The following is a 20177-nucleotide window of genomic DNA, read 5'->3' as shown; positions in this document are numbered from 1 at the left end:
TTTTTAGATAAATTAAATAATTTATCGTTTCAGTAAAGTACTGAAGCAGTCTTCTGTAGCCTGCTTTCGCTCACTGGTGCGGAAGGAGTTAAAAGCCAACACCCCACAAAAAAAACAAGTTTTATTTTTAAGAAACAGACATGGCGCCTTTGTTCTTACAAACTAGGGAGACCGATCCCCTTTTCAGCAGCAAGGGGCAACAAATGCTCTTTACAGAACTATCTGAGGAGCTTAGGACTTGGAGCTAAACACATAGTAAAGTCTACATCCCCCACTACTCTTTAGTCTTGCACTGGAGTTAGCAACTGGTCTGCAGATGCCTCCTTGCCATGGTGCACAGGAGACGGACTGGGGTGCGCCCCCTCTCCAGTAGCGTTGCACTGGGGCCCAACGACTGGTCTACAGCCCCACCACCACCCCCCTTAGTACTCCGTGTGGGGACTAGAAGCCAGGGCCCCTTTAGTCCGGCAGGGGAGGGGAGCTCTGCATACCGAGCACCTCTCGATGTCTTTAGGGAGCTCGCAGAGGTGGGCTCCCTCCGGCTCTGCAGCACCCCGCGGCCCCCCAGCGCGAGACTCCCCCTCCAGTGAAAGGGACTGCAGCACTAGAGGGTGTTCGCTCCCGGCTCTCTGAGCCCAGGGCGCTGGGGGGGGGGGGGGGGCTCCCCTCCCCCTCCCGGCTCCAAGGACATTTTGTTTTTCCTCCCAAGGACAAAGAACAATGAGGCGAAGAGACGGAACCACTCACCAGTAATACGGGAACCGGCGGCGGGCCGGGGTAGCGAGAGCCGTTCCCCTCCTCACCCTGCCTGCGGCGGCGGTCGGCTCGCCACCTGCCCACGGAGCTCGAGGCGCCGACTGAGTTTCGGAGCCCGGCGCCATCGCGCTCCGCCTGTCCGCAGCCCCGTACGGAGCTCGGCTCGCCGCTCTCCGTCTGCCCGGAACCCCTGAGTGCCGGGCCCGAAGTGGCCCGCGAGGCCGGTGCCCAGGTGCCTCCCCGACTCCGGCGAGCCGAGCAGCAGCCGAACCACCTGAGAGCCCCGTTGCGGCTGCCTCCCCGGCCATCTTGTGCGGCGTGTGTGAGGGAGAGTCTGTCTCTCCCGTCTTCTCTCAACTCCTTCCTCCCCTCCCCCCGCACAACATGGCCGCCAGAGTCAGTACTCACTGCGGCGGGGAAGGGGCTGGGCCTGCGCTACTACCCCCTGTCTATCGCTCATCCCCCCACTTCCTGCCTTCTGCGCATGCGCCAACCACTGTTCTCTACAGGCCGCGCAGCTCCCTCCCCTCCGGGCTCAGCGCGCGCCGCTTCCATTGGCCGCGCTCCTCCCTCCTTCCTCCCCCCATCTTGGGCCCGCGCGCAACTCAGCCGCCGCTTCCTATTGGGCGCGCTTCTTACTGGTCTTTCCACCCCCGGAGCAGCTCCACCGCAACCCCAACGGTCGCAGCACAGTATGGTGAGCGCGAGCCGCATCTGCTGCTCCCTATTGGCTCCGCTCCTTCTCTCGCTGCCCCTCCCGTCACTCACGGCCTCGCGCAAGTCCTGCGCCCCTCGCTGAATCCATAGACTCTGCTTGGGGGAAGGGAGGGGGTGGAGCATGTGAACAGTTGTGACTGGTCGGCCTGCGGGGCGGTCTGAACGCGGGGGTCAATGTTACCGGCTAAAAACACCTCCGGGCCCGCTGTTACCTCTGTCATCGCCCCCGACCCCGGTCAGCGCCACGAAACCACCTCCTGGCCTGGCCTAGCGCAGTCATTGCCCCTACTCCAGCCAGTGCCAGAAAACCACCTCATGCCCCAATCTGGGCATTTCTTCCTGCCCTGACCAGTGCTAGGAAACCACCTCACTCCCTGGCCCAGCCATTGCCCTCTACTCTCTTCAGTGCCACCAAAATCATCACAGGCCCCAGGCGTTGCCCCCTACCTTGGCCAGTGCCATTAGAACCACCTTGGGCATCACCCCCTACCCCAGCCAGTGTCACGAAAACTGCCTTATGCCGCACCCCAAGCATCACTCTGTACCCTGGCCAGTGCCATCAGAATGACCTCGTGCCCCAGCCTGGGCATTGCCTCCTACTCCAGTCAGTGCCACTGAAACCATCTCATGGCCCAGCCCGGCCCGGCCCAAGCATTACTCACAACCACAGCCACTACTACTGAAACCACATCATGCCCCAGTCCGGGTATCACTCCCTACCCTGGCCAGTGCCAGCAAAACCATGTTGTGCCCCAGGCATCGCCCTCTACCCGCCCAGTGCCACTGGAACCACCTCACATGCCTGGCATCATCCCCTACCCTGGTCAGTGTCACCAAAACTACCTCAAGTGCCAGCCCAGCCATTGCCCCCTACCCTAGCCAGTGCCACTGAAACCACCTCACACCCCAGCCCAGACATTGCCCTGTGCCCCTGCCAGTGCCATTGAAAAACCACCTTGCCCCAGACATCACTTCCTACCCCAACCAGTGCCACTGAATCCATATCCTAGCCTGACCCAGGCTTCATCTACCCTGGCCAGTGTCACCAAAACCACCTCACACCCCAACCCAGCCTGGCCATTAGTCTTTACTCTCCCTCTCTCAGAATTTGGTCCATGGATATTCTCACTATTTTGCATCTGAGTAGCTTTGTCCCTTATCTTGTGTGGGTGCCCGCTGTGTTGTGAACTTTACTCTTTCATTTCTCATTAATTCCTAAATCACCTCCAAAGACTTTACAAATGAAAGAAAATTAACAATAAAAAAATTAGAAGATCTTCTTTGCTCCTCACCTCAAAAAACATCTACGCTAATTAACCGGTGTTCTCAGTGGTACCAGAAGACAGAACAAGGAGTAATGGTCTCAAGTGGCAGTGAGGGAGATTTAGGGTGGATATTAGGCAAAAACTTTTTCACTAGGAATGGAGGCCGGAGAAGCACTGGAATGGGGTACCTAGAAAGGTGGTGGAATCTCCTTCCTTAGAGGTTTTTGACGTCAGGCTTGACAAAGCCCTGGCTGGGATGATTTAGTTGGGGATTAGTCCTTTTTGGAGGAAGGTGTTGGATTAGATGACCTCCTGAGGTCCCTTCCAACCCTGATATTCTATGATTCTGTATTTCCATCCTTACTGCAAACTATTGCCATTTCCCTAATGTAAGCACAGTATTGACAGTTGCAAGTGTTCAACAATTATAAATCCAGCCCCTCAGTATCATGAGATTGTTTTAAAAATAATGAAATTAAAAGGCATCCAAGATTTTTTTTATTTGCCCTTTTATTTTTGATCCTTTCAGGGTACACATGCATTATATTTTCAAGTTACTGAGAGAGCTGGAAATGTACTTTTTTAATGGAAACTGAGATTCTCACATATGCATGTGACTCCAGGAGCTGAGGTTTTAAGAAAACCATAAACTGTCACAAGAATTTGGTTGGAATCATGAGTTGACAACATGGAAAATGGGAAGGGCCAGATCCTCAACCTGTGTAACTGGTTAGTGAAATGTCCCATTTCAGATATACTCAGCGCCTTCATTTTGAAGTGCAATTGGCCAAGATGGCGGTCTGTCATTTACTCCCAATTCTGATATCAGCTCCTTATGTCTAAAAATTGTTAGCTGGGGCTCTCCCTTTCATCTGGCTGCGGATGGACAGACCTTACATTGAAGCTACTGGTTAGGAAATCGGTGATCCCCGCACTATTTCCCCCCAACATGCCTGGCTCATTCTATGACCAAGTGTTATGCAAATCAGACTAGAAGATCACAATGATCCCTTCTGGCCTCACAACAGTTGCTGCATCCAGATTACTTTCCTTTTAAATTCCTCTTCTGTGGCCTTGTGTTTTTTTTTAAATCTCCCATCCATCACCATGTTCCTGTGCTTCTGTCTTCCTGGAAGACAAACAGCAATAATCAAGTGGCTAATCCCCCAGCCAGTCCTAACAATGGAAGCCTAAATCCTGGCCTTCATCTGAGATTGGTCTTTCCTCTACCCCTCACAAACGTGTCTGTTTAACTAGCCATTCCTCTATCTGCCCAATTCGACACATACCTGTATTCAGCTATTCCTCTCCGCACCCACTACACCTGGATTTAGCTACCTTTTCTTCAACATACGCATTCCCACATCACACAGTACTCAGTTACATATATGTTCAACTACCCTGTCCACTGATATCTCCTCTGAAGTGGGTTGCTGTACTGCTATCTCCCCCACTGCATCACAATGTTCCCCTTTACCAGGCATGAAATATCAGAAAATATATAAGCATGCTGTAATGCGCATGTACGTAGTTCAGCTGCCCAGTTTGTTTAACATACAGGGCTTTTTCTTTCTTTTCTTTGTGCTTTTTCAGCCATTTAAAATAGTTTCAAGTTCTGACACATTCACAGAGTGAGATGGCTTATCCTCCATTTTGTGTAAGGAGGATGTAACAAGAATATCACCAATGCTAAAGAAGATTACGGAATGTTACAGGGAGGGGGGAGGCAGAGGGTTGTAGGGCCTTGAGATTTTGTTGTTTTTAATTATACCCCATTGGTTCTATGACAGTTGGAATCTTGGGCAGTTGGAGGCCAACTGTGACTTCTTAAATATCGGGCTCCTTAAACCTAGGAGCAGGAGGAATCTGGTTGCTTGGGAGGGTGTCAGATCACTCTTCACTAACAGATCTTTGAGGATGGAAAGATTCTGATTTGAGAGTATTTTCTTCTGAGTAGATTGGGTGGGCAGTTCCTCAGGGGTGACAGAGGGAAGCAAGATGGGGTTCTTTCTTGAAAGAGGCAAAGGGCTGTTCTTTAAAGATAGAAGAGTAGAAAGCTGTCTGTCTGGTGAACATGGAGGGCAGAAAGTCTGCTCTGTGGTTTTGCAAATCAGGGCCCAAATTCTGCAAACCTTAGTACCACTGGAGTCAATGGAACTTCTTGTGCATATAGTTATTCATATCTGAAAGTGTTTGCAGGATTGGAACCTAGATGTTTACTTCCCGGTGAACATCAGTAGGAAAGGAAAAGAAGATAACAGACAACAGGCTAGAAAATATCCAGGCTAAAACAAGAATAAAACAAAAATAGGACACAGACAAGAGTTGTTATTTACATATTCATTTTTAGCCAGGTGTGAGGGATGCAACATCCCAGTAAGACTAATGGCAGAAATTCTAGGGTTCATCTTCCAGTCTCTCTCATTTCCATTATTTATTCTGGGGCATTTTGGTACTTCCTAGAAAATTGTTTAGTATACATTTATTTAAGTTGTGATGGCATACAGTAAATTTGAGGAACTGACGGGCAAACATTTTAAAAATTCACAAAAGCTCACATTTCCACCTTTGCAACCATAAAAAATCCTCTTACCGCATTGCTGCTACATGTGACCAAAAACTGAACTACAGAGAGCATGAACAGGAAATGACACAGGCTATAACTTGTAACTTACAGCGGATGGCAAGAATGGGATCTAAATTCCACTGAAACTTCCTTAAAGTATGACACTTTTCTTTCAGAGTTAATTTTTAAAATCAATTATTGAAAAGTTACAGCTGATATTTTATAAGTTGTTTTAGATTTACACTGAAAAGCAAAATCCCTAAAATTAAGTGAGGAAAGAACAATTCTTTCTTTACTTATGTATTTATGTCATTAATTATTAGTTCCTTGATTCTTTGTGCCAGCCCCAGTGCAGGTTACAGCATCTTGGGGGCTGCTCTAACTTGCACTAGCTGTATACAATCTCTGTTTCATGTATTGCACGCTGGGTAATAACATAGAGAACTCCATGTTTCTACAACTACACTGGCTCTTCATTAAGAGAACTATTTACAGACCAGCTGCAAGTGTACTAAGCATTCCAGTCATACAAACAGACTGACTTCCTGGTGTCCTCTCCAGATTCTTCCCTCCTGCAACTGGGGCTCTTTCCTCCAAGTTCCATGCAGATTGTTACCTCTTTCCTTTTAATTGTTTGTTATTGTGTCTTTTGTGCCAGTGTTTGCTGACTTGCTGCGGACAGAGATTACTAACACATAGCCCATCCTAGGGACATGGCCTTTACTGCCAGGCCATCGTGCAGCAGAATTTCAGTGGCATTTTAGAGACAGTCCACTATGTCAAGGTGGGCAACCACAAACCATGACACATATTGTTGAGGACTACAAAATGACTCAACTTACTGGAGGTCTTTGTGCCTTGAACACTGTTGATAAGAACGCTGTGGCTTGGCTTGACCAGACTGCATACGCCAATTAAATAAGGGCTCATAGTCCTTCAAGTATGCTGGTCTTTGAATCAGTCTCCAATTTCTTGTTTGTGTTATTGCTGGGTGAGAGGATGGGGAGGAGAGTTGCTTCCAGCCTATGGCTGCCTTCATTCTGCTGGGTGACTTCCTTTTGGTCCTCTGTATTGCTCATAAACCTTGTTTCTTCTGATTCCTACATCAGGCCAGATGATGCCTGAAGCTCTTTCTAAATCTTCCGGGTCCTGGCCTTGCCCCATGTGTCTGGGAATGCTGACTGTCGGTCACTACTACAAAGGTTTCTTCAGTTTTGCCTCCACTGCTGTCTTGGGTCTGTTGCTAACTCATTTGATCTGTATCCCACTGGTGCTTGGACTGGACAATTGCCTTTTACCACTGCTTTGTGTGGCTATGCGTTAATTGGAGTCTGACCTGCTCATCTGTGCTTACTTGGCTCATTTGTTATAGCGAGCCATCTGCTTAGCTTGGCATTTTCTTAATAGCGTCTGTGTAATGTCCATCAGCCCTCCACTGGGTTGCAACAGTCTATCCCAGGGGTCGGCAGCCTTTGGCATGCGGTCCATCAGGGTAAGCCACCTGTGGGAAGTGGTGTGGGCCAAGGGATGTTGTGGCCACTGCTTCCCGCACCCCCCATTGGCCTGGAGTCGTGATCCATTGCCAGTGGGAGCTGTGATCAGCCGAACCTGCAGATGCGGCAGGTAAACAAACCGACCTGACCCGCCGGGGGTTACCCTGACTGGCCACGTGCCAAAGGTTGCCGATCCCTGGTCTATCCCATAATGGGAAGCAGAGTTTGGTTCTCCGGCCCATCACTCCCAATGCTAGACTACTATCTAGTGCCTGGGAGGATATATTGTGATGGTCCAACATCACAGTAGGGATCTCTTTCTGTCTATTTTGCCTTTGTCATAAGTCTCTTGGCTGTCTTTACTGTTGACTCTGCTTTCCTGTTGGACCCATTCACATCCTTCGGTCTGGACATTTCCTTAACACTGCTCAGATTTTCAGATTCCAGTCAGAGTCTCTCAGAAGTCACCAGATGTCCAGTGTAGGGGATCTGTAAAAGAGTGGCCTCATCCTGGACCCCTCCCGTATGGCCTTGAGACAGCCTGCAAGTGGCCCCTCACCTCAGTTTCCCCTTTGGGTCCCCAGTAATTCCATATGAGTTTATCCTCCAGTCCATCATAGTTTATTAACAATATAGTGGAAATATAGTGCAAAAGTCCATAACCAAAAATCCCAAAACATAGTCCATATCACCCCCAGTGTGTGTGGTCTTTAAAACCCATTCTTGTATGTGGCATTCACTACTTCATTGCCAGTGTTTGACCCTAATACAGATCTTTTTAACACATTGGCTGCTGTTCATCCAGTAGGTTGACTCAAAAGAAGACATCTTCAAAGAGAAACTGAATTTGCCTCCCTTGCTGGTATATCAGTGGGACCAAATTGAAGTGCCCGCATGCACCTGTTGCCTGTGGAGGGCTATCAGTGTGTATGCAGCTGTAATGTGTTTGAGGGGATCCCTCCTATATGTGTGCACAGGAGGAGAAGTACAACTTCAGTATAGGTCAAAAGGACTAGCTGCTGCTATCTCATCTCATCCAGTGCAGTTATCAAGGTGGAAAATTCTGTGAAAAGAGTAACCTATAACATGAATGGACAATATTGTGCAGCAACTAATTAAACAAGTTATAACTGTTGGGGAAACTAGACATGCAGTCACCACTCCAAACTTCATTTTAAACTTGTATTAAAACACTATGATTTGGCAGACATTTGTCACTCCAGTTTCCATTTTTGGAACATTGCCGTAATGAACAGTCATTCAGACTGTGGCTGTGTATCCGATAAGTTATATAAAGATGGAGTATGGAGGGTCCAATAAAGTTTTCTATTTTCCAGGTTCATCAAGCCCCTGAAAGGGTATAAACTAAATCAGGAGCTACTCTTTGATCTGTGCCACCAGATTTCCCTTTCATCTTTGTTTCTAATGGCCTCCACAATGTAAAATTTTAAGTACGCAAAATGAAAGGTTGTAAACATGAACAATGCAGAAAACCATTTTATTCTACTTATTTTATCCTTATACTTATGTATCCGCCAGTTGTCTGTATTAACTAAAGCTCATATATGTGTGCTCCACCTATTTTATTTTCTTAATTAACTCTAAATTGCTGCCTGAAAAAGAACCTATCTGTGACAAGTGCATATTATACCCCAATAAATCATCAATTATATTAATTGATCAGGCTATACAAGCTTCATTTTCACACCTGGACTCTTATCAGTCCTTCTCTGTCCCCCAGCCTCTGAGGCCAGGCTGATGGCATAGGCATTCACACCTAGCAGTACTTGCCAAAAGGTGTGACAAGGATTGTCCACTGGCTGAATGGCTCATATTCTCAGCTCTGTAGTGTAAATATCTATTCCTCTTCTGCTTCTTGGTTTTGGGTAAAAAAACAGAATCTCGCTATAGTTTAATTCTGTCAGGCATCACAGTACTTAAACAGCTTTATCAGTTGTTCTGGTGTTTCAGGCATTATTCCAGGCAACAGCATGTTACTCACTTCTCATTTGTCTCTCCCCACCCTCATTAGAAAAGCTTTACCGTCATTTTTTATCTTTATTCCCCATGCAGAAAATGTTTAAAAGTAACTCAGTTCTTAGCAAGAGAAAAGCTATGATACATGTTTTATGCTGTATATTTATTTAGTTTTAGTTTTATTTTGTATTGCTTTTAACTTTTTTTCAGGTAGTGTATAAATATGCTACACCCTAACCAAATTAAAGTGATGAAGCTTGAACAAATGCACAAAAATGTGAGTTGATGGGCCTGATTTACTACTCCATCACACCAATGTTACTCCATTGACTTCAGTGGAATTACTTTCAATTTACACCCATGTAAACGAGGGAATAATCAGGCTCATGGTGTAAACTTCTCCATTCATTTTGAAACTTCTGTAAATAAAATTCTTCTTTGGCAGGAAGTTTGATTTTGTGGCCCAGATATTGTTCACTGTACACAAATGAGCAGTCCCACTGGAAACAGTAAAAGCAGCAAAGAATCCTGTGGCACCTTATAGACTAACAGACGTTTTGGAGCACGAGTTTTCGTGGATGCATCCAACGAAGTGGGCATTCACCCATGAAAGCTCGTGCTCCAAAACGTCTGTTAGTCTATAAGGTGCCACAGGATTCTTTGCTGCTTTTACAGATCCAGACTTAACACCTCTGATACTGGAAACAGTGGCATGTGTAAGAGAATCAGAATTTGTCACAATAGCTTTAATTTCTCTTATATGATCTGTAATTTTTGTCAGTGGACCAAAACTCAAGACCTACATGTTCTTTAAGTTGAGAGTTCAAGATTCACATCTGTTCTGAACTTCCACAGAGTTTGGGAAGATGGGATTCAGAATTTGTTTTAGCCACTTTGTTCGGAATTTGTTTTAGCAAGTTTGAAAGGTCTTCTGGGCAGAGACCATGTCCTCTATGTGTGACAGTCTAGTTCAGGGATTGTCAACCTTTGGCCCGCAGTCCGCCAGGATAAGTACCCTGGGCGGGCCAGGCCAGTTTGTTTATCTGCCGCATCCTCAGGTTCATCCGATCACGTCTCCCACTGGCCGCAGTTCAACGTTCCAGGCCAATGGGGGCTGTGGAAAGCTTCGTGGGCCGAGGGATGCGCTGGCCACCGCTTCCCGCAGCCCCCAGTGGCCTGGAGCGGCAAACTGCGGCCAGTGGGAGCTGCGATCAGCCAAACCTGCAGACGTGGCAGGTAAACCAGGGGTGGCTCTATGTTTTTTGCAGCCCCAAGCATGGCAGTCAGGCAGCCTTCAGAGGCACACCTGCGGGAGGTCTACTGGTGGCACACCGTCGGCGTCCCCACCACTAAATTGCCGCCAAAGCCGCGGGACTGGTGGACCTCCCACAGGCATGCTGCCAAAGGCAGCCTGACTGCCGCCCTCACGGCGACCGGCAGGCCGCCCCCCACCGCTTGCTGCCCCAGGCATGCCCTTGCTGCACTGGTGCCTGGAGCCGCCTCTGAGGTACGCAAACCGGCCCAGCCTGCCAGGGTACTTACCCTGGCAGGCTGCATGCCAAAGGTTGATGATCCCTGGTCTAGTTCAACAGGGCTCTGAACCTGACTGAAGCCTCTAAGCACTGCCATAATATACATAAAGTAAGGCAAATATAAAAACACACAGACTCACTAAGAATGTATATTTTTGCATAATATTTGTAAAATAAGGGAAATTACTTTTTTATTTTTATGTTTTAACACTGAAACCCAAGACCATGCTAATATGGTGAATTTACTAACATTTTTATTGTGCTCCTATTTGGAATTATATACCTTTATAGCAACAACAAAGGCTTGGTTATCAAGAATAGTCAGAAACACATTGTCTTCAGGCAAATAGTGCTGGTGAACATGTGGTGGAGGGGGGGGGGGGGAACCTTTTCCAGTCTGCTAACCAAACTCCAGTGGTTTTGCAGTTTGTTCAAAATGAAACCATTTAGTATATGCAGCTCTGAATTTTCATATTTCCATTTTCAAGAAAAAAAGCAGTAGCAAACGAAAGTAATAAGGTGTACCTGAAGTGAAAAAGGGGCCAAGAAGTTTTATTGGACTTAATTCTCTTTACCAAGTCTGGTGAAGAGAAAATGAGTGCTTAACTTGACAGTCACTGAATATCAAAAGGGGATACTACGTTAGCACTTGTGATCTAGTGCAGTGTTTCTCAAACTTGGGACACCGCTTGTGTAGGGAAAGCCCCTGATGGGCCGGGCCAGTTTGTTTACCTGCCACGTCCACAGGTCCAGGTGACTGCAGCTCCCATTGGCCTGGAGCGCAGTTCGCCGTTCACAGTTCACTGCTCCAGGTCAATGGGGGCTGCGGGAAGCGGCGGCCAGTATGTCTCTCTGCCCATGCCGCTTCCTGCAGCTCCCATTGGCCTGGAGCGGCAAACTGCAGCCAGTGGGAGCCACGATCTGGCAAACTTGTGGACGCAGCAGCTAAACAAAGCAGCCCGGCCCACCAGGGGCTTTCCCTACACAAACGGTATCCCAAGTTTGGGAAACACTGATCTAATGGATTGAGCTCAGGCCTGAGAGCCAAGATCTCCTGAGTTGTAACTTTGGCCCACTAACTTCTTTGCTTCAGTTTCACATCTGTAAAATAAGGGTGATAATACTTGTTTGCCTGCTGTTGTGAGGATTAGTTATAGGACTGCTCCTTATGTGCAAGTCCCACTGATTTCCATAGGGATTATGTGATTTTAAAAAGCCCAGTGCTTTTAAAACCCTTGAAAATGTGAAGTTCTGTCTTATTGCTGATGGCTACCACATTCATATTAGCTAGCTCTTTGCCATCTTAAAACACCATAAACAGCGATAATACTGTCCTATATTCTGATCCTGCATTTTTTCAACAACTAAAGCTGCTCCGGATTTCAGAGTGCAAGAAATTCAGGATAGGAACCCTAGCCCTTACTGGATTTAGTCTTATGATTCTGAAGCAATCTTAAATTTAAAACAAAGTTTGTTTTCTGTGTTGAAATTATCTTTTATAATAAACCCCTGGTGTTTTGAACAACAAATCCGTTTCAGTACCCAAAAACCTTTTGCCTCTGTTACATGTAGGCAATTTTCTGCTGTCATTACCAGATTGTGCTTAAGGGCACATTAAACTTAAAATGCTTTGTTTGTAAAGTAAATGCAATGTTTGTGTTTTCTCCAAAACTAAACAGATATAAAAGGACGGGAGATGCTGGGACAAATTTTGGTTCACCTTTCTTGACAATATCTAGTGATCTAGACATGATACAAAGAGTGATATCTAGCTTCTACATGTCTCTTTACATGTGAAGAAATCGCTGCAAGTTTTGTTGCATAACTCTGAGATCAATTTTTAAATGATACAAGTTGGTGGGCAGTTTCCCAGAAACCCTATTAATATCTCTGAGCTACAGCTTGCAAAAGGCAAGGACTGTAACTTGCATTCAATGCTTTAGTTTTTATAAAGTGTTGAAATTTGTTGCCTTTAGGAGCTTGCAGGATTGAAAAAGTGGGGAAGCTGGACACATTGCTAAGGCTTTACCCACATTCAGAAAGGAAGTATCTGCAAACAGAATCTTTTACCAACCCCCACCTCTATCGGTAAATACCCTTTGTAGAGTCATAGGAGTGTTCTGCTAAACTGGGAGAGGCTCATCATTTTATCAAGAGTCCAAAGAGTACTTGGCAACGATAAGGGATCCATGCCCAAGGTAGAGTTTCACATAAATATATTGTTCTGCCTGTCTGCCAAGATATCACACTCTTGGGGCTGTGGGAATGAAGGATAGGAAAGGAGAGAACTCATCATTCTTTACAGAAACCTGAAGAAAGTTATGTTTGTGAATATTTTGGAATTAATACCTTTATAAATGAGATGATAATTGACAACAATTCATTTTTCTAGTGGACTGAGCATCTTTTTCTAAATCCTTAGGTCTATATTTTCCTAATTAACCTTAATGGAATTCCTGCAGATTTACACTAGGATATGGGAAATGAGACTAGAACTTGGCTTGTTGGACCAAATTCATCCCTGGTGTAACTCACTGAAGCCCAGCTGAGATGAAGTCAGAAGAGTTACACTGGAGATGAATTTGGCCTTGAAGGCCAAAATCTGCCCTCACTTGCTCAAGTGGAAATACACAATCACTCTAGGTTCAGGTTAGGAAAATTGGGGCTTTAGACACATCCCAAAGGGAACCCTTTGACTCTCTTTGGGGTGGCAGGATCAGATATGACCCATACTACCATCTTCTGCCCTAGTAGGGGCCCAGCAGTACCTCTTCCTTTTGGGCAGGCTGGGCATCCTCTGTACCTGGATTACTGCTCCATGTATTCACATAGCTGGGGTCTTTCCTAGAGAAGGGAGATCTCAGCCACCACCCAGATGAGCAGAGGACTCTATATGTTGGAATCCTTGACAGCACTCTTGTAGAATCCTGATAGGGTAGCGGCGGTAAGCATCCCCCACACAGAGAATCTTCTGCTGTGGTATTGTTGCGAGGGTTCCCCTAGAACAGTGGGTTTCAGAGTCAACGATCCATTAAATCAAATGAGGAAGATCACACCTTTCAGAGTTAAAGTGTTTTAAGCTGTAAACAGACACAGGTCAGGGATCACTGCATACATTATATTTGGATGATGTTTTCAAGGTTTTCTTTGCAACCACAATTGCTAGAAACAGAAAAAAAAACGAAAAAAAACTGAGATTCTGTGCCACCACATGATTCCAGGAGCCAAAGTGTGAGATATGTGCCTATCCTTTTAATCCAGCCCTGAGTAATTCCATTTAAATCAATATAATCACTCCAGATTTTCCCTCATGTAGCTGAAAGAAAGTGGAATGTTGTCCTAAGAATTTGGAAGTGAATGAAATGAGTTAAAAAATAAGTTTGTTTGCCAATAGTTTGAAAATTCTCATGTATAGTTATGAACTAACTTTGCCGGTGGAAAGGAGAGAGAATGCAAAAGCAGAGATTAGCCTGATTATATATAAGAGGGTAAGTAAGAAAGTGTGCATTTTTTGTGTATGCATGTGTGATTATATTCCTTGGATGCTCCCTGAAGTTGCAAATTTTCTTTACATAGATTTATTAATAAGAGGCACAGGCTTTTCAGCATGTCTTGAAATTAAATTGTGCTATAGAGTTTCTTCATGTCCTACTTCTGATATTTGGCATTAAAACCTTTTGAAGAAGTAGGATGTTGGCTACCAAGAGGTAAAAATGTTTGACTGTGAAATACCTGTTAGTATGAAAGAAGGTTCCTGAATAGATGCATTTTATTTTGCTCTGCCTGCAGCTTGCTTGCAACAAAAGTTCCTCAGTGTTATAGCCTATATTTGAGCACTCTGCTCCTAGAATACAAAGTAAAAAGGGTCGTCCAGCAGCTAAAAAAAAAAAAAGTGTTTACATTTGCCTCTGTACGGAATAAAGTCAAACATGAGTGATTTGAAATCAATGCAAACAAAAATGTTCTACTGGGATTTTCAAAGTTACTTCCCCCACACCCTTTAAATCATGTAATTAACACTAAAGTATGACATTGCTGAATGACATATCAGATACTGATATTATATATCCAGGAATAGGGTTTGTCCATCATGGATGAAAAGTGCTTTATTCAGGAGAGTTAATAAAGGTTCAGCTACCATAATGAAAAGTTAGAGTCAGAAGAGAGGTTGAAGATGACTGCTTTAAAAATGAAAAGCCAACTCAAATGATATTAATAGAATGTAATCTGGTAGGTAAGAAAGCGATTAAGATGGTTAAGAGGACACACTGGTAAATACAGATAAAGTGGTTTAAATATGAAAAGCACAATAAAAATTTGAAATATTGTTATAATGTCAGTATTACAAGAATAAACAACCAAAGATGTAAAGGAGAAGTAGGAAGTGCATGGGAGAATTTATGGACCATATGTAGTCTGGGTGGAAGCAGATTAAACCTGTTTATATCAGGGTTAAATTTGATGCAGAGGCCCACTGGACCAGCAGAGTATAAAGGGGGCAATTTAGAACATAATGCCATTGTGGCAAAATTATACCTTTATATTTGTCTTCCTACAGAGGCTGATGAGGAAATAACTACCTCAGAGTTACTCTTAAGAGACAGCAGTAGTGAAAAGGAAGCACTGTTAACTTGAGGGCTGGCGGAGAAATTGAGAAATGAATCTGCAATGTTCATGCAGGCCAGATGACAGTGAAGGGAAGGAAGAGCAAAATGGATGAGCTAAGAAAGGAACACTATATATATTTCATTTACTGGGAGGAGGTATCTGATTTATTAATAAAATAATAATAACTTTTTCAAAGCTTCCTATTCTGGGCTGTCGACAACTCTGTCATAATTTAAGCATATAGTTACATGAAAAATAAAACCAGCAGCTTCTCCTCACTCCAAAACCAGAAAATAACCAAATGGAAATGAAATCAACTGCAACAATATTCCTTATGTCCACAAAACATCAGTTGTTTACCATGCCTCTTTCACCATCAAAACCTTGTTAAATACATGAGCCTTTCACGGTAACCTTAAAGCCAACAAATTCAGTTATTCCGAACCAATAGGTGGGGTGATCAAGTTCCAACACTGAAAACCACTCAGGAAAAAGAGAGGGCTCGTTGCTCCCACACTTTTATACCAAGAGGGCTCCAGCTTCTGAAACATTCACTGAGCTCAGCTGTATGCTATCACTCAGGCAGAGAGGTGGTCTCAGATATTGTAGGCAGCTTCCAAACCATTAGGGCTTTATGGATCAAAAAAGATACCTTATATTCCACCTAGAAACCAATAGTCAGCCAGTGCCTACCACAGAGAACGGGTCTGGTGTGAGCCCTAGTAGATAAACCACATTTTCTACTAGGTACAGCTCATCTTATGCAAAGGTTGGGTCTCCTACCTTGACTAGCCGGGGGCATGTCACAGATCGCCATCGACAAAGGTCAAATAATTTGGACATGATTAGTAGAGTTTCCGCCATCTGAAATTACCTCTCACGTTGACCTGTCAACAGCATCTCAGTATCTGGTATCCCCTAAACAAGACGTAGCTATTAAATACATTGCTTAGAAAAAGACCTGGTCATTAATTGGAATAAAATTAAATTGTGTCTGAATATTTCAGCTAGGAGCTTCTCCGCCTACTGCATCTTTAAATTTCTAGGAATCTGCTGGAGGCAGCTGCCAGCACTGTGTGCAGTGCAGCAGTTAATGCAGCATTTTACAAAGACCATGCTCATGAAGACATTACTTTGTTCTTCCTTGTTTTGTTGTTTTCCTTTAATTTAAAATAAAATCCATTTGGACTGAAGGCATAGGGTTACTCTTTGGATAGAAAGGAATGTAATATGAATTCCAGCAGTGACGACGGGATCAAAGCCAAAAGAGAACTCAGAGAATGTGACAAAGCAATTAAGAGATTTCATGGTTAAATGTAAGAATAAACGTCCAAAACTGAAATTTCCATGAACAGATGTGTGTCTGTTATCAACACTGTCTACAAAATGGCTTCTGCCTCTGCACTCTCCTAGAAATGTAGTGTCCAGCCCTCAGTCCCCCAACTTTAACTTTTTTTCCTTTGCTTTGCTTTCATTCCATTTCATTTTTCGTCTTTACAATGAGCTCCAACAGGGACTCGTGACCGGAAGCCCTTTGCAAGGCTGCATCCTGCTAAATGCAGACATGGCAAGAAGCGTACAAAGTTCTTCTTTTTGCAAGCTGGCTTGTCTTCAGATCAGGCTAACAGGTTTGAGTAGTTTGAAAATACTCCCGAATGGTCTCACACCATCATTTTCAAATAATCAGGAACATGGTGAACAGGTGTGTGGAGTGCTGTTCTAATCCACAATGGTATGCAAAATCCACACTGAAATGACAAGTATGGTGATCTCTTATGAAAGAAAGCTGCTGATTCAGTCAATATCATTGAGCTCTTCCCCTCTAGAATTTTCTACCTCCAGCTCCCTGATATAAAAGGACTTTTGTGTAATGTACTGAGCTGTAGTACTAAGGGATTCTGTATACTGTACTCTGTAGTATTGGGTTTCTCACTACAGCACTTGTTTTTATAATGTGGGGGAGGGGAAGGGAAGCTGCTTTTAAACAGGGTGCCAATAATCTGTTGCAAAAGACTGGCGCTTTCTGAGCCAATTAGTTCTGAAGATAACCGTGTCACTGCAGGAGAACCTGAGTGCAAGGGACAGAATCAAGGAGATTAGGGACAGAAATGACCACACAGTGCAACTAGTCTGTCCATCTGCCAATGGAGGATTATTCACTGTAGTATATTTTTCTACTCTACTGCATTGCCTAATCTACTTTTAATATTAGAACTGGTAATTGAAACCTGCTGCTGATAAGTAAGTGGTGTAAAAAACCAAACCTTCATACAAAGGTGTTTGAAAAAAAGCTACATCTAGAGTTGATAAACTAGATCTCTTTTAGATTCGTTTCATGTTCCATGCCACCTTCTGCTGCAGACCTGGTAGAGTTGTGACCCCTGGAAACCCCCTGCAGCAGGAAGCCTGTCAATAGGGAGGCTGGGTTAGTGGAAGGCAACTGCAAGTTCTCCTCCACTGGGAGCAGTGAGTTATGGCAGCCCAAAATGTGGGTGGCAATAGACAGGGAGGTGTCAAGGCAGAGGCAACCAGGGCATGTGCTGATTCAGTGCATGCCCTCAGCAGCCTCCCCTGGCAGGGCTGCTATGGAGACCTCGCTATAACTTTAAGCTGGTCCCCTGCAGAGCTAGTAAACTGAGGGATGGAACGCTCAGTGGCTTACCTCTGAGGCTGTGTGTACACTAGGAGCGCTTTATAGGAATACCAGTATACTATACTGGCAAAGTGTTCCTAGAGTGAATGCAGCTATCCCAGTATAGTAAAACCATCCCCCCTCCCCTCAAGTACTGGTAAAGAATCTGCCCGTATAACTGCATCTCCACTACGGCCTTCTGCTGCACACCTATATCGGCCTGCAATAACACCTCTTCACACCCTTGACCGACATAGCTATGCTGGCAGAGATCTGTAGTGTGGACACAGGCTGAGTACATACCTCCTCATAGCCCTTGGGGCCAAGCTAGGGCACGAAGGCATAGGACAGACATCCCTGCACAGGTTTTGGTGCTCCACACTACTGAGATATAAAACTAGATGACTAAGGTCACATGTTTTTAACTGCACTCCATGGCACCATTTGTTTGCAATAATCTTTTAGGGCCACATGAGGTCTAGATCATGCGTGTCCCTGCATGGGTGCCCAAGCTGAGGGACGAGGGTACAAGGAACCTCCTCAACCTTCTATCCTTCTGCAGAGGCAGTCACAATATGGCTGAAAAACAGAGACTTGGGAGCCCAATTCCCCATTGCCTTGTATCTTGTGTGCCTTTTACACTGATGCAAAGTAATGCTTCCATTCTGCTCTAGTAGGGTTTTAGATGCATTTTTATACTCACTTCACATTGGAGTAAATTAATACACAAGAATTGGAGCAATGGTGAATCAGGTCCTTGATGAGACTAACACCACTAGCAGTACTAGCCTCTCCAAAGAGGGCAGAGAGGGGTACAGTAAAGACAGGGTCACCATGCCCTATTGCACATTACAGACTAGCTACAGTACGTATGCGGGGCACATACTGCACCCTGTTAAGGGATGGCAGAGCTGGCACTGCAGCGTGCATTCCCCAGGAGGAATTGTGGCTGCATTAAACTGTATGTTTCAGTTCAGCCCCAGAACTGTGGAAGGGAAAAATATAGTGCTAAGAAAACAGATTATTTAGGTTTGTGAGCTGAGCAGAGCTCTGGCAGTACAAGAGCTCTCTTGTTTCCACAACCTCCCACAGCTGCACTCCTAAATATATCCTCTACAGAGAACTGCATTTCTCCACCTCCCTCTCAGACCAATCAGATTTTCACAAACGTCAGGTTCCCTTGGGTTATGCAAGCAGACAGCCACAAAGGCCCTAGTTACAGGACTTTGTGAAGGATGGAAGAGACTAACACGTCTCCATCAGAATGAAATTGTTACAGACACAGACTATTTAAAGAGGGAATGTGTGCAGATGACTGATAAAAATACATAGTAGCTTTCAGAGTGGTAGCTGTGTTAGTCTGTGGCCTGGTCTACACTATGCGTTTATACCAATTTTAGCAGTGTTAAACCCATTTAACGCTGCACCTGTCCACACAACGAGGCCCTTTATATCGATATAAAGGACTCTTTAAACTGGTTTCTGTACTCCTCCCCGACGAGAGGAGTAGCGCTGAAATCGGTATTACCATATTGGATTAGGGTTAGTGTGGCTGCAAATCGACGGTATTGGCCTCCAGGCGGTATCCCACAGTGCACCACTGTGATCGCTCTGGAAAGCAATCTGAACTCAGATGCACTGGCCAGGTAGACAGGAAAAGCCCCGCAAACTTTTGAATTTCATTTCTTGTTTGCCCAGCGTGGAGCTCTGATCAGCACGGGTGGCGATGCAGTCTCAAATCCAAAAAGAGCTCCAGCATGGACTGTATGGAAGAATACTGGATCTGATCGTGTATGGGGAGACAAATCCTGTTCTATCAGAGCTCCATTACAGAAGATGAAATGCCAAGCATTTGAAAAAAATCTCCAGGCTATGATACAGAGTGCTGTGGGACAAGCGTTAACAGAAAGCCAAAAATCAAATGGACATCATGGAGGAAAGGAGGGGGACTGAGGACTCCAGCTATCCACACAGTCCCCGCAGTCTCCGAAAGCATTTGCATTCTGGCTGAGCTCCCAATGCCTGTAGGGTCAAACAGATTGTCTGGGGTGGTTCAGGTATATTCGTCATTTACTCCCCTCCCCCGCCATGAAAGAAAAGGGAAAAAATCGTTTCTTGACTTTTTTCAATGTCACCATATGTCTACTGCATGCTGCTGGTAGACATGGTGCTGGGGCACTGAACACAGCATCCTCTCCCCTCCCTTCCCCAGTGGCAAGACGGTACAGTGCAGTGGACTGGTAGCCGTCCTCGTCCTCACCCGTGAGTGCTCCTGGTTGGCCTCAGATGAGGTCAGCTGGGGGTGCCTGGGTAAAATAGGAGTGACTCCCGGTTATTCCTGGCAGATGGTACAGAACGGCTGGTAACCGTCCTCATCATAGCAACTGGGGGCTGAACTCCATCACCCCCCTACCCTTCACGTCTAAAGAAAAGATTCTGTACTGCCTGGACTATCATAGCAGTGGGATGCTGGGCTCCTCTCCCCTCCACCATTTAATGTTCTGCTGGACATCATAGCAGTTGGAGGCTGCCTCCCCTCATTTTATCTCACTAAAAAGTCAGTGTTTCTTATTCCTGCATTCTTTATTACTTCATCACACAAATGGGGAGACCCTGCAACGGTAGCCCAGA

The 20177-nt window shown here is 45.2% G+C and overlaps 1 protein-coding gene and 1 long non-coding RNA gene across 4 annotated transcripts in view; one reads left to right on the top strand and one right to left on the bottom strand.

The window, feature by feature from the left end:
• Positions 1–868: 868 nt before the first annotated feature.
• LOC116826356 (uncharacterized) lies at positions 869–15063 on the top strand. Of its 3 annotated transcripts, none has more exons than XR_012656570.1 (6): positions 869–1453; positions 8135–8248; positions 8989–9051; positions 12283–12394; positions 13722–13794; positions 14865–15063. It is a non-coding gene; the product is annotated as an uncharacterized LOC116826356 (long non-coding RNA). The 3 variants fall into 3 exon arrangements; XR_004374068.2 differs by having other exon boundaries at positions 12283–12504; XR_012656571.1 differs by lacking the exon at positions 12283–12394.
• Positions 3023–20177, bottom strand: part of SV2B (synaptic vesicle glycoprotein 2B) — a 769788-nt gene continuing 752633 nt past the window's right edge. Inside the window, exon 14 of the transcript XR_012656569.1 lies at positions 3023–3101. The gene's annotated coding sequence lies outside the window, so the exon portion shown is untranslated. The remainder of the gene's footprint in view (positions 3102–20177) is intronic.

This window comes from Chelonoidis abingdonii, chromosome 9, assembly GCF_003597395.2.
Source record: "Chelonoidis abingdonii isolate Lonesome George chromosome 9, CheloAbing_2.0, whole genome shotgun sequence".
Lineage (NCBI taxonomy): Eukaryota > Metazoa > Chordata > Testudines > Testudinidae > Chelonoidis > Chelonoidis abingdonii.
The sequence above is the reverse complement of the archived record's forward strand: the minus strand, read 5'-3'. Positions and strand labels throughout refer to the sequence as shown.